We start from the raw sequence: 17,601 nt of genomic DNA on the forward strand, positions 1-17,601 counted from the left end.
TGATTGTTGTCATGTAGAGCGTTGTTAGTAAACACTGATTATTGTCATGTAGAGCGTTGTTAGTAAACACTGATTATTGTTATGTAGAGCATGTTAGTAAACACTGATTATTGTCATGTAGAGCATGTTAGTAAACACTGATTATTGTTATGTAGAGCGTTGTTAGTAAACACTGATTGTTGTCATGTGGAGCATTGTTAGTAAACACTGATTATTGTCATGTAGAGCATGTTAGTAAACACTGATTGTTGTCATGTAGAGCATGTTAGTAAACACTGATTGTTGTCATGTAGAGCGTTGTTAGTAAACACTGATTGTTGTCATGTAGAGCGTTGTTAGTAAACACTGATTATTGTCATGTAGAGCATGTTAGTAAACACTGATTATTGTTATATAGAGCATGTTAGTAAACACTGATTGTTGTCATGTAGAGCATGTTAGTAAACACTGATTATTGTTATGTAGAGCATGTTAGTAAACACTGATTATTGTCATGTAGAGCGTTGTTAGTAAACACTGATTGTTGTCATGTAGAGCGTTGTTAGTAAACACTGATTATTGTCATGTAGAGCATGTTAGTAAACACTGATTGTTGTCATGTAGAGCATGTTAGTAAACACTGATTGTTGTCATGTAGAGCGTTGTTAGTAAACACTGATTATTGTCATGTAGAGCATGTTAGTAAACACTGATTATTGTCATGTAGAGCATGTTAGTAAACACTGATTGTTGTCATGTAGAGCATGTTAGTAAACACTGATTATTGTCATGTAGAGCATGTTAGTAAACACTGATTGTTGTCATGTAGAGCATGTTAGTAAACACTGATTGTTGTCATGTAGAGCATGTTAGTAAACACGGATTGTTGTCATGTAGAGCATGTTAGTAAACACTGATTGTTGTCATGTAGAGCATGTTAGTAAACACTGATTGTTGTCATGTAGAGCGTTGTTAGTAAACACTGTTCACCTCACACTAAATAACCCCGGGTATCAAGAGGGCGAATCAAAAGCCAGGAATGAGACAAGATGGCGACATTTAGAATTAAGGGGATACCTACAAAACCCCCTAAAGAATTTAAAGGGAAATAAAACTCATGATTTAGATAGAGTACACAATTCTAAACAACTTTCTATTATCAAATTTGTTTTATTCTCTTGGTATCCTTTTTGAAGCAGCAGTAATACAATACTATAGGAGTTACCTGAACACGTTGGCAAGCCAACGACAAGAGTCATTTATGTGCAGCTACCAATCAGCAGCTAGCTCTTTACTCCTGAAACTACCTAGGTATCCTTTTTGATAATGGATCCCAAAACAAATAAGCAAACCAGATATTAGAAATAAATTGTGTGTTGTATCCAAATCATAAAGGAAAATGTATGGGTATCATGTCCCTTTAATGGAGAATTGTGTAGATAAATAATTTGATACACATTTGTAAGGATTTGAGCCCCTAAGTGTCTTACAGGAATGTGGGTGTTAACCTGCTGGACTTATAATGAGGTGTGAAACCCCCACATACATTTATAAAGTGCTGACTAGTTTAGTGTGAACTTCTACTGTCAGAATTCTGTGTTCATCTATCTATCTTCCTGTGACGAAAGGCAAAGAATGACTGGGGATGAGGGAAGTGGGGGAGGTATTTAAGCCTTTGGCTGGGGTGTCTTTGCCTCCTCCTGGTGGCCAGGTTCTTAATTCCCAAAAGTAATGAATGCAGCTGTGGACTCTCCTCCTCTTTAGACGGAAAGATAGACAGACAGATAGATATATGATAGACAGATTATATAGATAGATAGACTATAGATAGATAGACGGACAGAAAGACAGATCTATCTATCTTTCATCTATCATCTATCTATCCTTTTTATCGATCTGTCTATTTATCTATATATCTATCATCTGTCTATTTATCATCTATCTATCTGTCTTTCTGTTTGACTACCTGTCTGTCTGTCTGTCTTTCCATCTAAAGGGGAGGAGAGTCCACGGCTTCATTCATTACTTTTGGAAATTAAGAACCTGGCCACCAGGAGGAAGCAAAGACACCCCAGCCAAAGGCTTAAATACATCCCCCACTTTTCTCATCCCCCAGTCACAGGAGGATGGCAGAGGATGGCAGAGGAGTGCCAGAGTTTCGGAGTAGTCTCTTATTGTGGGTAGTACTCTTCGCATTGGGACTGGAGTTTTGAGTAGTCTTGTCAACCTCTCAGTGAGAGCCTGGGTGAAAGTTAGAGTCCGGAGATGCAGGGAGAGTCTTTCTGTGGAACCATCCTGACTCATATTAACAGCTCCACAAGCAATCGGCGTTGACAAGTTTCACTGCCTGCTTTCTACACTCAAGTCCATGTCAGGAGCAAGGCTACTAACCTGTCACACATGAAGGGCTGTGTTCCTGTTCCTTGGTGTAGATTCTGGTAAGATTGTTTCATTTTTTTATTAATATGATAACAAAGAAGACAGGGTCAAAGTGTGGCACCTTTTTATCTTTACAGATTCAAGGGTTAATATTTCTGTTAAGGGGAATATTGAACAGGGGGGGTTATACATGATATTATTTATTGTGTCATTGCTGTGTTATGTGCGAGATGAGGCTCAGGCAATTTGTGGAACTTTCAGGTTACTGGCAGGAATCTTCTGCAGCTATTTTTTGGCACGTTTTCCCTAGTGCAGGAGCGGTCCTGCAAGGCACGCCATGTGACTGGGTGTGGCTATCTCTCCTTCTTTGTTGATCTGTGATGCAAGGAGACTGAACGGGTTATAGTCCGGGTCCTAGGAGGTGGTGAGAGCCCCAGCCATTGGCGGTATAAGGGTGCCCTTTTGTATCAACAGCACAAGCTATAGAGGACTTTGAGGCTCTCCCTCTTTAACAAAGTCCCATCCCTGTGCTTATTGTGAGGAGGTTCTGGTAGAGCAGCCTGCTCAACTATGTTCCACATGCCTTGATAAAGTCACAACATCTAAATGTAAATGGATGTCTAGTACTACTGAGTCATCCACCTGAGGGTTCTTCACCCAATGAGGTGTGTTCCCTGCATTCATCTCTGATTGCACATGCAGTACCCCGGGGTCCAACAGTTACTCCTTCGGGAGAGATTCGTTGGCCATCAGACTTTATGGACCAACTGGAATTGGCGGTTTCAAAAGTGCCTTACCACGTTCTGCTAAGCGCAAGCGTAGGGTGTATCATACCGACCCAGGGTTTGTCTTTGGTTTAGGGTGGAAAATCTTCTTTCTTATTTCCTTTTTCTTTTTCTTCTTCCCCTTGACCAGTCTCCGGATCACGTAGGGGGCAGATTATCTCAATTCTCAGATGCATGGTTGCAGGACGTTCAGAAACCTTGGGTTCTAGAAGTTGTCTCCCAGGGTTACAGGATAAGGTTCAGATCCCATCCGCCCGAGGGCAGATTCCTCCTGTCAAACCTGTCTTCAAGACCAGAGAAGAGAGAGGCTTTTCTAGAGTGTGTGAGAGATCTCACCTCTCTAAGGGTTATCGTACCAGTACCCCTAGCAGAACGGGGTCTAGGGTACTATTCCAACCTTTTTGTGGTTCCAAAGAAGGAGGGCACGTTCTGCCCGATTCTGGACCTAAAGTGTTTAAACAAGTTTCTGAGTGTTCCATCATTCAAAATGGAAACGATCAGATCTATTCTGCCCCTAGTTCAAGAGGGACAGTTCATGACGACTATAGACTTGAAGGATGCTTACCTTCATGTGACAATTCACAGGGACCACTTAAGTTCCTAAGATTTGCATTTCTGGACCAACACTTCCAGTTTGTGGCCCTTCCTTTTGGTCTGACGATGGCCCCGAGAATCTTCACAAAGGTTCTGGGGGCGATGCTTGCAGTAACCTGATCCAGGGACATTGCAGTGGCTCCTTACCTGAATTACATCCTAATACAGGTGCTGTCGCTCAGCCTCACAGAGGATCATTCGAGGGCTCTTCTTTTGCTTCAATCTCACGGTTGTAAGATCAACTCAGGAAAGAGTTCCCTGGTTGCCAGCAACAGGGTGGAGTTCCTGGGCACGATAATAGACTCTCTATGTCTATGAAGATATTTCTCACAGACCAGCGGCGCAGGAAATTTGCATCATCCTGTCTTGCCCTTCAGTCCTCCATAAGCCCATTGGTGGCTCAATGTTTGGAGGTGATAGGTCTAATGGTGTCAAGCATAGATGTCATCCTATTTGCCAGGTTCCATCTCAGACCTCGTCAATTGTGCATGTTGAGACAGTGGAACGGCGATCATTCAGATCTATCACAGTTTATATCCATGTATACTCGGACTCTGAACTGCTTCTCTTGGTGGATCCGTCCGGAGCAACTGTCCATGGGAACATCCTTCTTGAGACCATCCTGGGAGATTGTGACCATGGATGCCAGACAGGATGGGGAGCTGTTTGGGGTGCCAGGATGGCAAAAGGAAGGTGGTCCAGGGAAGAGTCTCTCCTTCCGATCAAAATCCTAGAACTACGAGTGATTTCCAATGCTCTGAAGGCTTGGCCTTGTCTGGAGTCGGTCAGTTTCATCAGATTCCAGACCGACATTACCACAGCGGCTTACATCAACCATCAGTGGGGTACGAGGAGCTTCCTCGCAATGAGGGAGGTGTCTCGGATTCTGGAATGGGCGGAGTCCCATGACTGCTCACACTCAGCGATTCACATTCCAGGTGTGGACAACTGGGAAGCAGATATTCTCAGCAGACAATCCTTCCATCCCCGTGAATGATCTCTTCACTCAGAGGTGTTTGCTGAGATTTGTCGCAAATGGGGAATGCCTGAGATAAATCTCATGGCGGCCAGATCCAATTGCAAACTACCTCGATACAGGTCAAGGTCCATGGATCCCCAGCAGAGCTGATAGATGCCTTAGTGGTTCCTTGGGGATTCAGCCTAACTTACATTTTTCCACTGCTTCCACTTCTATCTCAAGTAGTGGCAAGCATCAAACAGGAGCGGCCATTCTGAATGCTCCTTCATGGCCGCAAAGGACATGGTTTGCGAATCTGGTGGGGATGTCATCATCTCCGCCATGGAGGTTACCCTGTCGCAGGGATCTGCTTTCACAGGGCCCCTTTCAACATCAAAATCTAGATTCCGAGGCTGACTGCGTGGAGATTGAACACCTAGTCTTAGCCAAAAGAGGCTTTTCTGAAAGTGTTATTGATACTCTAATCCAGACAAGGAAGCCAGTCACTCGTTGCATCTACCATAAGGTGTGCATCGGCACACAGAGTATCTGAACTAGCTGCCTTGCAATGTGATCCTCTTTATCTGGTGTTTCATGTGGATAAGGCTGTACTTCGCACTGAGTTGGGGTTTCTCCCCAAGGTGGTGTCTAACCATAACATCAATCAGGAAATAGTTGTTCCTTCTTTTTGGCCTAACCCTTCTTCTTCAAAGGAGAGGTTACTTCATAACCTGGATGTGGTTTGTGCCTTGAAGTTTTATCTTCAGGCTACAAAGGATTTCATATAGTCTACATCTCTTTTTGTGGTGTATTCTGGGAAGCGCAAGGGGCAAAGGGCCTCTGCTTCTCCTTTGTCTTTTTGGTTGAGGAGTTTGATTTATTTGGCTTATGAGACTGCGGGTCATAAGCCTCCTCAGAGGATCACGACTCATTCAACTAGAGCTGTGGCTTCATCTTGGGCCTTCAAGAATGAGGCCTTTATGGAGCAAATTTGTAAGGCGGCTACCTGGTCCTCCTTACACACTTTTACAAAGTTTTAAAAATTTAAAGTTTTTGCTTCTGCGGAAGCTGTTTATGGGAGAAAGGTTTTGCAGGCTTTGGGGCCCTCAGACTAGGGTCCGCCTTTTACCCTCCCGGTTTCATTCATTGTCCTCTAGAGCTTGGGTATATGTTTCCAATAGTAATGAATGAAGCCATTGACTCTCCTTCCCTTTAGATGGAAAACATAAATTATGCTTACCTGATAATTTCTTTTACATCAAGGGGAGGAGAGTCCACGGCTCCTGACCGTATCTCCGTGGGCCGGACCTAAATTTATTCATCTTCTGGCACTTTTTATACCCTGATATTTCGCATACTGTTCCTGGTTCCCTCAGCAGAATGACTGGGAGATGAGGGAAGTGGGGGAGGTATTTAAGCCTTTGGCTGGGGTTTCTTTGCCTCCTCCTGGTGGCCAGGTTCTTAATTCCCAGTAGTAATGATTGAAGCCGTGGACTCTCCTCCGCTCGATGGAAATGAAATTATCAGGTAAGCATAATTTATATTATCTATCTATCATCTATCTGTCTACTATCTATCTATCTATCTATCTATCTATCTATCTATCTGTCTTTCTGTTTATCTATCTATATATACAGTATGTCTTTCTGTCTATCTATCCGTCTTTCCCTCTGTTTGTCTATCTGTCTGTCTGTCTATCATCTAGCAAATTATCATATATCTATCTAGCTATATATCTATCATTTATCCTTTTATCTATTTATCCTCAAAATCATACAGAGCAGCATGTATATTATTACTACTGCTTACCATTGAGGTACCTTTGGGGACCCAAAATTATTCTTGCATAAAGGCCTTCTGTTGAGTAAGTCTGTTACTGTAATATATATTAGTAAACCTAATTTTTGTGTAGTTTTAAAATGAATCAAATATTTCTATGGTTAGATATTTTATTCCTACCCATAGTAAAGACAAAATAACCAAAATAGCATAAATCTGATAATGTTTTTGAAGATATCATTTGGTGTATTAATTTAAATTCCTTGTTAGTTGCTTTGATATTTTGGTTATTTTTGAAAACTAAAGTTATTTTTTAATATGCCCGATCTATTTAAAAAAACAACATGGTTCAAACATTTACAAATCATTAAATTAAAGTTTATACTCAAATGTAAAAAAAACCCTTGTATTTCATGAATGAAGCTCTGGATAAAGATCTACAAAACTGTTCCAGTTATTCTTGTACATATATAGCATTGAGGGAGTTCAGTTGTATGATCATCTTCTGTCTTTTTTACATTTAAGTAATAACTTTACATTTACATGGACTTTACATTTATTTTATATTTGAGTAAAGACTTTACGTTTACTTTACATTTTCTTTACATATAGGTAAGAAATTTACATTTACATTAACTTTACATTTGAGTGAGAACTTTACATTTATTTTACATTTAAGTAATAACTTTACATTAAGGTGGTATCTTTTTTTAACGCTAGCAAATCTAAAGGGAGATGCCCCTGTTCTTTATGATTAATACCTTTTGAAATATATGAATGTTGTGCTGTTTAGACTAACACAGATATATTATTGCTACAAATCCTGCTATTACATTGTAGTTATCGTATGGCTCGATTACGAGTTTTGGGTTAGAGGCTATGCGGTGCTAAGAGCAGTTTTCTCTCACCACTCACTTACCTATAGCGCTGGTATTACGGGTTTTTACAAACCCGGCGTTAACTAGCAAGAAGTGAGCATTGAGCAAAATTTTGCTCCTTACCGCACTCCAATACCAGCACTGCTTAAGTCAGCGGTGAGCTGGTCGTATGTACTCATGCACAATTTCCCCATACGAATCAACGGGGAGAGCCAGCTGAGAAAAAGTCTAACACCTGCAAAAAAGCAGCATAAAACTCAGTAACGCAGCCCCATTGATTCCTATAGGGAAATAAAATTTATGTTTACACCTAACACCCTAACATGAACCCCGAATCTAAACACCCTAATCTTACACTTATTAACCCTAATCTGCCGCCCCTGACATTGCCGACACCTGCATTATATTTATTAACCCCTAATCTGCCGCTCCGGATACCGCCGCCACATACATTATACTTATGAACCCCTAATCTGCTGCCCCCAACATCGCCGACACCTACATTATATTTATTAACCCCTAATCTGCTGCCCCAATGTCACCACAACCTACCTACACTTATTAACCCCTATTCTGCCGTCCCCAACGTTGTCGCCACTATAATAAACATATTAACCCCTAAACCACCCCACTCCCGCCTCGCAAACATTAGTTAAATATTAACCCCTAATCTGCCGTCCCTAACATCGCTGCTACCTACCTACATTTATTAATCCCTCATCTGCCCCCCCAGACATCGCTGACACCTACATTACACTTATTAACCCCTAATCTGCCGCCCCAATGTCGTCGCTACCTACATTACTTATTAACCCCTAATCTTCTGCCCCCAACGTCACTGCCACTATACTAAAGTTATTAACCACTAAACCTAAGTCTAACCCTAACACCCACTAACTTTAACATAATTAAAATAAATTTAAACAAAATTTACAATTAATACCCAAATAACTCCTATTTAAAACTAAATACTTACCTATAAAATAAACCCTAAGCTAGCTACCATATAACTAATAGTTACATTGTAGTTATCTTACGGCTCGATTACGAGTTTTGCGTTAGAGGCTATGCGGTGCTAACGAGCAGTTTTCACTCACCGCTCACTTACCTACAGCGCTGGTATTACGGGTTTTTACAAACCCGGCGTTAACAAGCAAGAAGTGAGTGTTGAGCAAAATTTTGCTCCTTACCGCACTCCAATACCAGCACTGCTTAAGTCAGCTGTGAGCTGGTCGTATGTGCTCGTGCACGATTTCCCCATGTGAATCAATGGAGAGAGCCGGCTGAAAAAAAGTCTAACACCTGCAAAAAAGCAGCGTAAAACTCAGTAACGCAGCCCCATTGATTCCTATAGGGAAATAAAATTTATGTTTACACCTAACCCCCTAATATGAACCACGAGTCTAAACACCCTAATCTTACACTTATTAACCCTAATCTGCCGCCCCTGACATTGCCGACACCTGCATTATATGTATTAACCCCTAATCTGCTGCCCCCAATGTCACTGCAACCTACCTACACTTATTAACCCCTAATCTGCTGCCCCCAACGTCGTCACCACTATAATAAACATATTAACCCCTAAACTGCCGCACTCCCGCCTCACAAACATTAGTTAAATATTATTAACCCCTAATATGCCATCCCTAACATCGCCGCTACCTACCTACATTTATTAATCCCTAATCTGTCGCCCCCAACGTTACCGCCACTATACTAAATGTATTAACCCCTAAACCTAAATCTAACCCTAACACCCCTAACTTAAATATAATTACAATAAATCTAAATAAAAATTACTGTAATTACCTAAATAATTCCTATTTAAAACTAAATACTTACCTGTAAAATAAACCCTAAGCTAGCTACAATATAACTAATAGTTACTTTGTATCTATCTTAAGGTTTATTTTTATTTTACAGGCAAGTTTGTATTTATTTTAACTATGTAGAATAGTTATTAAATAGTTATTAACTATTTAATAACTACCTAGCTAAAATAAATACAAAAGTACCTGTAAATAAAACCTAACTTAAGTTACAATAACACCTAACACTACACTATAATTAAATAAATTAACTAAATTTACAACAATTAAATAAATTAAATTAAATTAGCTAAAGTACAAAACCCCCCCCCACTAAATTACAGAAAATAATAAGCAAATTACAAGATATTTAAACTAATTGCACCTAATCTAATAGCCCTATCAAAATAAAAAAAAGCCCCCCCCCCAAATAAAACAAAAAAACCCTAGCCTAAACTAGCAATAGCCCTTAAAAGGGCCTTTTGCGGGGCATTGCCCCAAAGTAATCAGCTCTTTTACCTGTAAAAAAAATACAAACAACCCCCAACAGTAAAACCCACCACCCACACAACCAACCCCACAAATAAAATACTATCTAAAAAAACCTAAGCTCCCGATTACCCTGAAAAGGGCAGTTAGCTCTTTTGCGGCCCAAACCCTAATCTAAAAAATAAAACCCACCCAATACACCCTTAAAAAACCTAACACTAACCCACTGAAGATCGACTTACTGTTCTGAAGACTGGACATCCATCCTCAAGGAAGCGTCAGAAGTCTTCATCCAACCGGGCCAAAGTCCTCAACGAAGCCAGGAGAAGTCTTCATCCAAGCTGGGCGAAGTGGTCCTCCAGCCGGGCAGAATTGTCTTCATCCAAACGGTATCTTCATCCATCCGACATGGAGCAGGTCCATATTCAAGACATCTGACGTGGAGCATCCTCTTCAAACGAAGTCTTCTTACTGAATGATGGTTCCTTTAAGTGACGTCATCCAAGATGGCGTCCCTTAGATACCGATTGGCTGATAGTTAACTATTTACTAACTACCTAGTTAAAATAACTGCAAATTTACCTGTAAAATAAAACCTAACCTGTCTTACACTAACACCTAACATTACACTACAATTAAAACAATTACATTTATTAAATACAATTAACTAAATTACAAAAAAAAATAAACACTAAATTACACAAAATAAAAAAGAAATGATTAAATATTTAAACTAATTACACCTAATCTAATAGCCCTATCAAAATAAAAAGCCCCCCCCAAAATAAAAAAAACCCTAGCCTAAACTAAACTGCCAATAGCCTTTAACCTTTTAAGGACATATGACGGAATTTTTCCGTCATAAAACAATTGAGCAAACTGAAAGCTGTGTCCTTAAAGGGTTAAAAGGTCCTTTTGCGGGGCATTGCCCCAAAGAAATCAGCTCTTTTAAGAGAGTTTTCATCCAAGCAGCAAGAAGTCCTCAACGAAGCCGGGAGAAGTCTTCATCCAAGCGGCAAGAAGTGGTCCTCCAGGCGGGCAGAAGTCTTTATCCAGGAGGCATCTTCTATCTTCATCCTTCCGACGTGGAGCGGCTCCATCTTCAAGACATCCGGCGAGGAGCATCCTCTTCTTTTGAAGGCTACTGAAGAATTATACAATCAGCAAATAGGATTGAGCTCGCATTCTATTGGCTGATTAGATTGCATAAGCCAATAGGATTTTTTCAACTTTAATTCCGATTGGCTGATAGAATTCTATCAACCAATCAGAATTCAAGGTACGCCATCTTGGATTACGTCCCTTAAAGGAACCTTCATTCTTCAGTAGCCATCAACAGAAGAGGATGCTCCATGCCGGATGTCTTGAAGATGGAGCTGTTCCGTGTCTGAAGAAGGATGAAGATAGAAGATTCCGTCTGTATGCAGACTTCTGCCCACCTGGAGGACCACTACTTTCTGCTTGTATCAAGATTTCTCCCGGTTTCGTTGAGGATTTCTTGCCGCTTGGATGAAGACTTATCCCAGCTTCGTTGAGGAATTCTTGTCGCTTAGATGAAGACTTCTTCTGGCTTCGTTGAGGATGGATGTCCAGTCTTCAAAAACTGTGTGGATCTTCGGGGGTTAGTGTTAGGTTTTGTCAGGGTGCCAGGAATCAGACTGAGACGAGAAATGCAAAAATAATCACACCTTTATTAATAGCAAAAAATTATAAAAAGTCCACAAGTCAAATAACAAGCCAGGAATCAAAACCAGAGCTGGTAGTCAGACGAGCCGAGTCAGGAGCCAAAGGGAGTAGTCAGACGAGCTGGAATCAGGAACAAGGAGAACAGCAGAGTCAGGAACAAGCCAGGGATCAGGAACCAGGATGGACATCAGACAGCCAGGTAATACACAGTAGCTCTCACAAACAGGTCTGAGACAACGCAAGGGCAAAGCATACTAATCAGAGTCCCTTTAAATAATAAGTGATGACATCACAATTCTGAGACTGCATCCTGTCTCACTCGGATGATGTACACCAGTCTGGCCATAAAAGAAAGTACAGGAAATGAGCAGCATCACACAGTATGCACCAGAGTTAGCAAGAGAGGTGAGTAAAATGGCTGCCATCAGCAAATGGCAAACAAAACAGGGAAAAAACCCTGACAGTACCCTCCCCTCAACGACCCCTCCTCCGCGGGAGGACAAAAGGCTTATTGCGGAAACGGGCATGGAAGGCACGGAGGAGGGCGGGAGCATGAACATCAGAGGAGGGAACTCATAAATGCTCCTCAGGACCGTAGCCCCTCCAGTGAACCAAATACTGTAGGAGTCCCCTGGACATACGAGATTCAATAATGCTGCTGACCTCAAACTCCTCATGGTTGTCAACAAACATAGGACGGGGATGAGGCAAAACAGTGGTAAACTGATTACAAACCAATGGTTTCAGGAGGGAGACATGAAAAACATTGGAGATGTGCATTGCAGGAGGAAGGTTAAGAGCGTAGGCCATAGAATTGACCCGTCTGAGTATTCGAAAAGGACCAACATAACGGGGAGCCAGTTTATTGGAAGGCACACAAAGATTCAAGTTGCAGGAGGACAGGCAAACTCTCTCACCAACCTGGTAGGAAGGCGCTGGCAGACGCCTACGATCAGCCTGGAACTTTTGGCGCTGCATAGAAAGATGAAGGCAATCCTGAATCTGCACCCACGTGGAACGGAGTTGCCAAAGATGCTCCTCCAAAGCCGGAATACCCTGAGACATGAATGAATCGGGCAACAAGAATGGTTGAAACCCATAATTCGCCATAAACGGGAATAACTTGGAGGAAGGATTAATAGCACTATTACGAGCAAACTCTGACCAAGGTAACAGTTCAGACCAATTATTGTGGTGATCTGAGACATAGCAATGGAGGAACTGTTCCAGAGCTTGATTAGACCGTTCCGCAGCCCCATTGGATTGAGGGTGTTATGCTGAGGAGAAGGAAAGCTGGATCCCCATTTGAGCACAAAAGGAACGCCAAAATCTGGAGACAAACTGGCTACCCCGGTCCGACACTATCTCCTTGGGTAACCCATATAAACGGAAGACCTCCCGGGTAAAAATTGAAGCAAGCGCCTGAGCAGTAGGCAACTTCCTCAAGAGAATGCAATGTGACATTTTAGAAAAACGGTCAACCACCATAAGGATAATAGTATTGCCATTGGAAACAGGGAGCTCGACAATGAAGTCCATGGAAATATGTGTCAAAGGACACTCACCTTTAGCAATAGGTTGAAGAAGACCCACAGGAGGACGTTGAGGTGTCTTATTCTGTGCACAAACTGAGCAGGAGGCCACATACCCAGCAACATCAGAACAAAAACCTGGCTACTAGAATTGTCGAGTGACAGACCAAATCATTTGTTTCTTGCCTGGGTGACCTGCGGCTTTAGTATAGTGGTAAGTGCGCAAAAGCAGCCAGGATCTCCTCCCCAAGGGAGATGTCAAATTTAGTACGTATGGTAGCCAAAATATGGTCAGGAGGTATAACTGGAGTAGGTACAGACTCCTCCTTGGACAGAGGGGAAAATTGTCGAGAGAGGGCATCAGCCCTAACATTCTTACTACCAAGCAGGTAGGAGACCACATAATTAAACTGAGACAAAAATAGCGCCCATCTGGCCTGTCGGGGCGACAAACGTTTTGCTTCAGATAGATAAGTTAAATTCTTGTGGTGAGTAAGAATGAGCACTGGTACGCTAGTACCCTCGAAGATGCCTCCATTCCTTGAGTGCCAAAATTATGGCCAGTAATTCCCTGTCGCCAATTTCATAATTGCACTCCGCTGGAGACAATTTCTTAGAGAAGAAACCACACAGAGGCAAGGAACCATCAGGCGTAGGACGTTGAGACAAGAGGGCACCTACTCCAGTCTCAGACGCATCGATCTCAAGAACGAAAGGCAGGACAGGGTTAGGATGAGCCAGAACTAGAGCGGCAGCAAAGGCAGTCTTAAGACTAACTAAGGTCTTAAAGGCAGTAGGTGACAAATGGAGTGGATCATTCTCTTTACGGGTCATGTCTGTGATAGATTTGACCAAGGAAGACATTTTTTTTTAATAAACTTTCTATAGTAATTGGCGAACCCCAAAAACAGTGAATAGACTGAAGACCAACTGGACGAGGCCACTGCAGAACTGCAGATAACTTGTCAGGATCCATGGAGAACCCTGCAACGGAGATAACATAACCTAGAAAGGTTACTTGAGTCTGATGGAACTCACATTTCTCCACTCCTGGTATTAAATGCTGTTTTCCATTTGTGGCCCTCCTTGATCCTAATGATTGTACACTGCTCTCAAATCAAGTTTAGTAAAGACCGTAGCTCCCTTGAGGTAGTCAAAGAGTTCCGTAATGAGCGGAATAGGGTAAACATTCTTAATGATAAGATGATTAAGACCCCTATAATCGATGCATGGTCTTAACTTACCACCCTTTTTTTTTTTCACAAAGAAGAAGCGAGCCCCTGCAGGAGAGCAGGATTTGTGGATGATCCCCCGCGACAGAGCATCGGCAACATACTCCTCCATAGCACAATTCTCCACAACAGACAGAGGGTAAACCCGGCCCAGAGGAGGAATGGCTCCGGGTTGCAGGTCTATGGCACAATCTTAAGACCAGTGAGGAGGCAACGTTCTGGCACGCACCTTGTCAAAAACGTCTGGGAACTCTTGGTGCTTCTCTGGCAATTGAGATACCGAAGAAGTGCACAAGACTTTAACTGGTTTCCGAAGACAAGTGGAAATACATTGCGGAGACCACAACGAAATTTCGGACCTGCGCCAGTCGAGACTGGGATTGTGCTTTTGGAGCCAGGGATAACCCAGAACAACCGGAAAATAAGGAGAGTTTATAACCTGGAACTGGAGGGTTTCAAAATGGAGAGCCCCAACAGCTATGTATAACGGAGCAGTTTTGTGAGTAACAAGTGTGGGCTAAAGGGGCCTGCCATCAATTGCCTCGATAGCAAGCGGACCGGACAGAGGCAAAACAGGAATGGAGTGCTTTGATACAAAAGCACTGTCAATGAAATAGTCCGCAGCACCGGAGTCAACAAGAGCCTGGGTGACTATGGAGGAGTCCACCCAGGAAAGCACAACCATGACCAAAGGTTTCTCCTTTAGTGGTTCCGGGGACAAGGATAAACCACCCAAGGTCTGTTCGCAACAGGACCTTAGGTGTGAGCATTTCCCGGCCGTGTAGGACAAGACTTCAAAAGGTGGCCCTGTAACCCACAATAACCCTCCCTCATCCTAAAGACTCGTGAATCCCAACTGCATCGGCTCAGCAGTACCTGGTGATTTGGGACCAGGAGGCATGAGAGGAGTGGGAGGCATCAGTGGGAATGAACACAAAAGAGACAACGGAACAGGAGGCTTCCGCAAGTGCACCTTGAAAGAGGGCCTCTCACTTAGTCTGATGTCAATTAGGATAAAAAAAGACACCAATGCCTCGATCTTCTGGTAAATCTCTGGCAGCAACTTAGTCTTTAATCGCATCAGAGAGCCCATGAAAGAAGGCAGCAACAAGGGCTTCATTGTTCCAACCTACCTCTGCGGCAAGCTTACGGAACTCAATGGCATACTGAGCAACAGATCTTGTACCTTGCTGAATGGACATAAGTCATTTAGCAGCAGAGGAGGAGCGAGCCGGAACATCAAATACCCTTCGAAAGGAGGCCACAAATTCAGGGTAATTTGAAATCACAGGTTTATTAGTCTCCCACAAGGGATTAGCCCAGGCAAGAGCTGTGTCAGAGTAACAAGATGAGAAATCCCACCTTAGCTCTGTCAGAGGGAAACGCCTGAGGTAACATCTCAAAATAAATGCCCACCTGGTTCAAAAACCCTCTGCACTGATTAGGATTGCCTCCATAAAGCTGAGGTAGAGGTGCAGAACCGGACATGCTCCTGGTAGGACTAGGTGTAGCAGCGGAAACAGGAGCAGCCATAACTTGCGGGACACTTTGGTCCAAATGTGCAGTGTGAGTCAGCAGGGTTTGCAGGGCTAGTGCAAATTGATCCAAGGTAATACAAAGGAGCTCTCACAAACAGGTCTGAGACAATGCAAGGGCAAAGCATACTAAACAGAGGCCCTTTAAGTAATAAGTGATGACATCCCAATTCTGAGACTGCATCCTGTCTCACACGGATGATGTACACCAGTCTGGCCATAAAAGAAAGTGCAGGAAATGAGCAGCATCACACAGTATGCACCAGAGTTAGCAAGAGAGGTGAGTAAAATGGCTGCCATCAGCAAATGGCAAACAAAACAGGGGGAAAACCCTGACAGGTTTTTTTAAGGGTTTATTGGGTGGGTTTTATTTTTAGCTTAGGGTTTAGGCTGAAAAAGAGCGAAATGCCATTTTAAGGGCAATGCCCATCCAAATGCCCTTTTTAGGGCAATGGGGAGCTTAGGTTTTTTAGATAGGATTTTATTTGGGGGGTTTGGTTGTGTGGGTGGTGGGTTTTACTGTTGGGGGGGTTTATTTGTATTTTGTTTTTTAAAAGTAAAAGAGCAGATTTCTTTGGGGCAATGCCCCACAAAAGGCCATTTGAAGGGCTATTGGCAGTTTAGTTTAGACTAGGGTTTTTTTATTTTGGGGGTCTTTTTTATTTTGATAGGGCTATTAGATTAGGTGTAATTAGTTTAAATATTTGATCATTTCTTTTTTATTTTGTGTAATTTAGTGGGGTTTTTTGTAATTTAGTTAATTGTATTTAATTAATGTAATTAATTTAATTGTAGTGTAATATAGGTGTTAGTGTAAGACAGGTTAGGTTTTATTTTACAGGTAAATTTGTATTTATTTTAACTAGGTAGCTAGCAAATAGTTAATAACTATTTAGTAACTATTCTACCTAGTTAAAATAAATACAAACTTGCCTGTAAAATAAAAATAAACCCTAAGCTAGCTACAATGTAACTATTAGTTATATTGTAGCTAGCTTAGGTTTTATTTTACAGGTAAGTATTTATTTAGTTTTAAATGGGAATAATTTAGGTATTAATTGTAATTTTTATTTGGAATAATTTAAATTATGTTAAAGTTAGTGGTTGTTAGGGTTACATTAGGGTTAGACTTAGGGTTAGGTTTAGGGGTTAATAATTTTAGTATAGTGGTGGTGATTTTGGGGGCAGCAGATTAGGGGTTAATAATATTTAACTTTTTTTTTTTGCGATGCGGGAGTACGGCGCTTTAGGGGTTAATATGTTTATTATAGTGGCGGCGATGTCCGGAGTGGCAGATTAGGGGTTAATAATTTTATTTTAGTGTTTGCAAGGTGGGAGGGCCTCAGTTTAGGGGTTAATTGGTCGTTTATGGGTCTTAGTGTACTTTTTAGCACTTTAGTTAGGAGTTTTATGTTACGGCTTTGTAACATAAAAGCCATAACTACTGACTTTCAGTTTACGGTACGGATCTGGTAGTTTTTGGCCGCACAGGCAAACTAGTAATACTGGCGCTATGGAAGTCCCATTGAAAAAGGACTTTTTGAAAGCTGCGGTAGTTAAGTTGCGTTACGGCCAAAAAAGTGTGCGGTACAGATATACCTGCAAGACTTGTAATACCAGCGGTAGTGAAAAAGAGCCATAACGCTGCTTTTTCACCATAATGCAAAACTTGTAATCTAGCCGATTGATATTTACTCCTTGTCAGTTGTGGAAGCGCCCTTTTTCATTCTCTAAAACTTGTGTAATAACTTTACATTAACATTTACTTTACATTTGAGCAATAATTTTACATTTACTTTACATTTGAGTGATAACTTTACATTTACTTTACTTTTAGGTGAGAACTTTACATTTACCTACACAGGTATGGCTGCACAGCATTTACATCAAGAACGGCCCCTTTTTGTTTGCTGGTCCGGCCTTAACCCTACATGTACCTCAATGCTAGATCAGGGGGGAGGGAC

The sequence above is a fragment of the Bombina bombina genome, chromosome 6 (genome assembly GCF_027579735.1).
Source record: "Bombina bombina isolate aBomBom1 chromosome 6, aBomBom1.pri, whole genome shotgun sequence".
NCBI classification, from domain to species: Eukaryota; Metazoa; Chordata; class Amphibia; order Anura; family Bombinatoridae; genus Bombina; species Bombina bombina.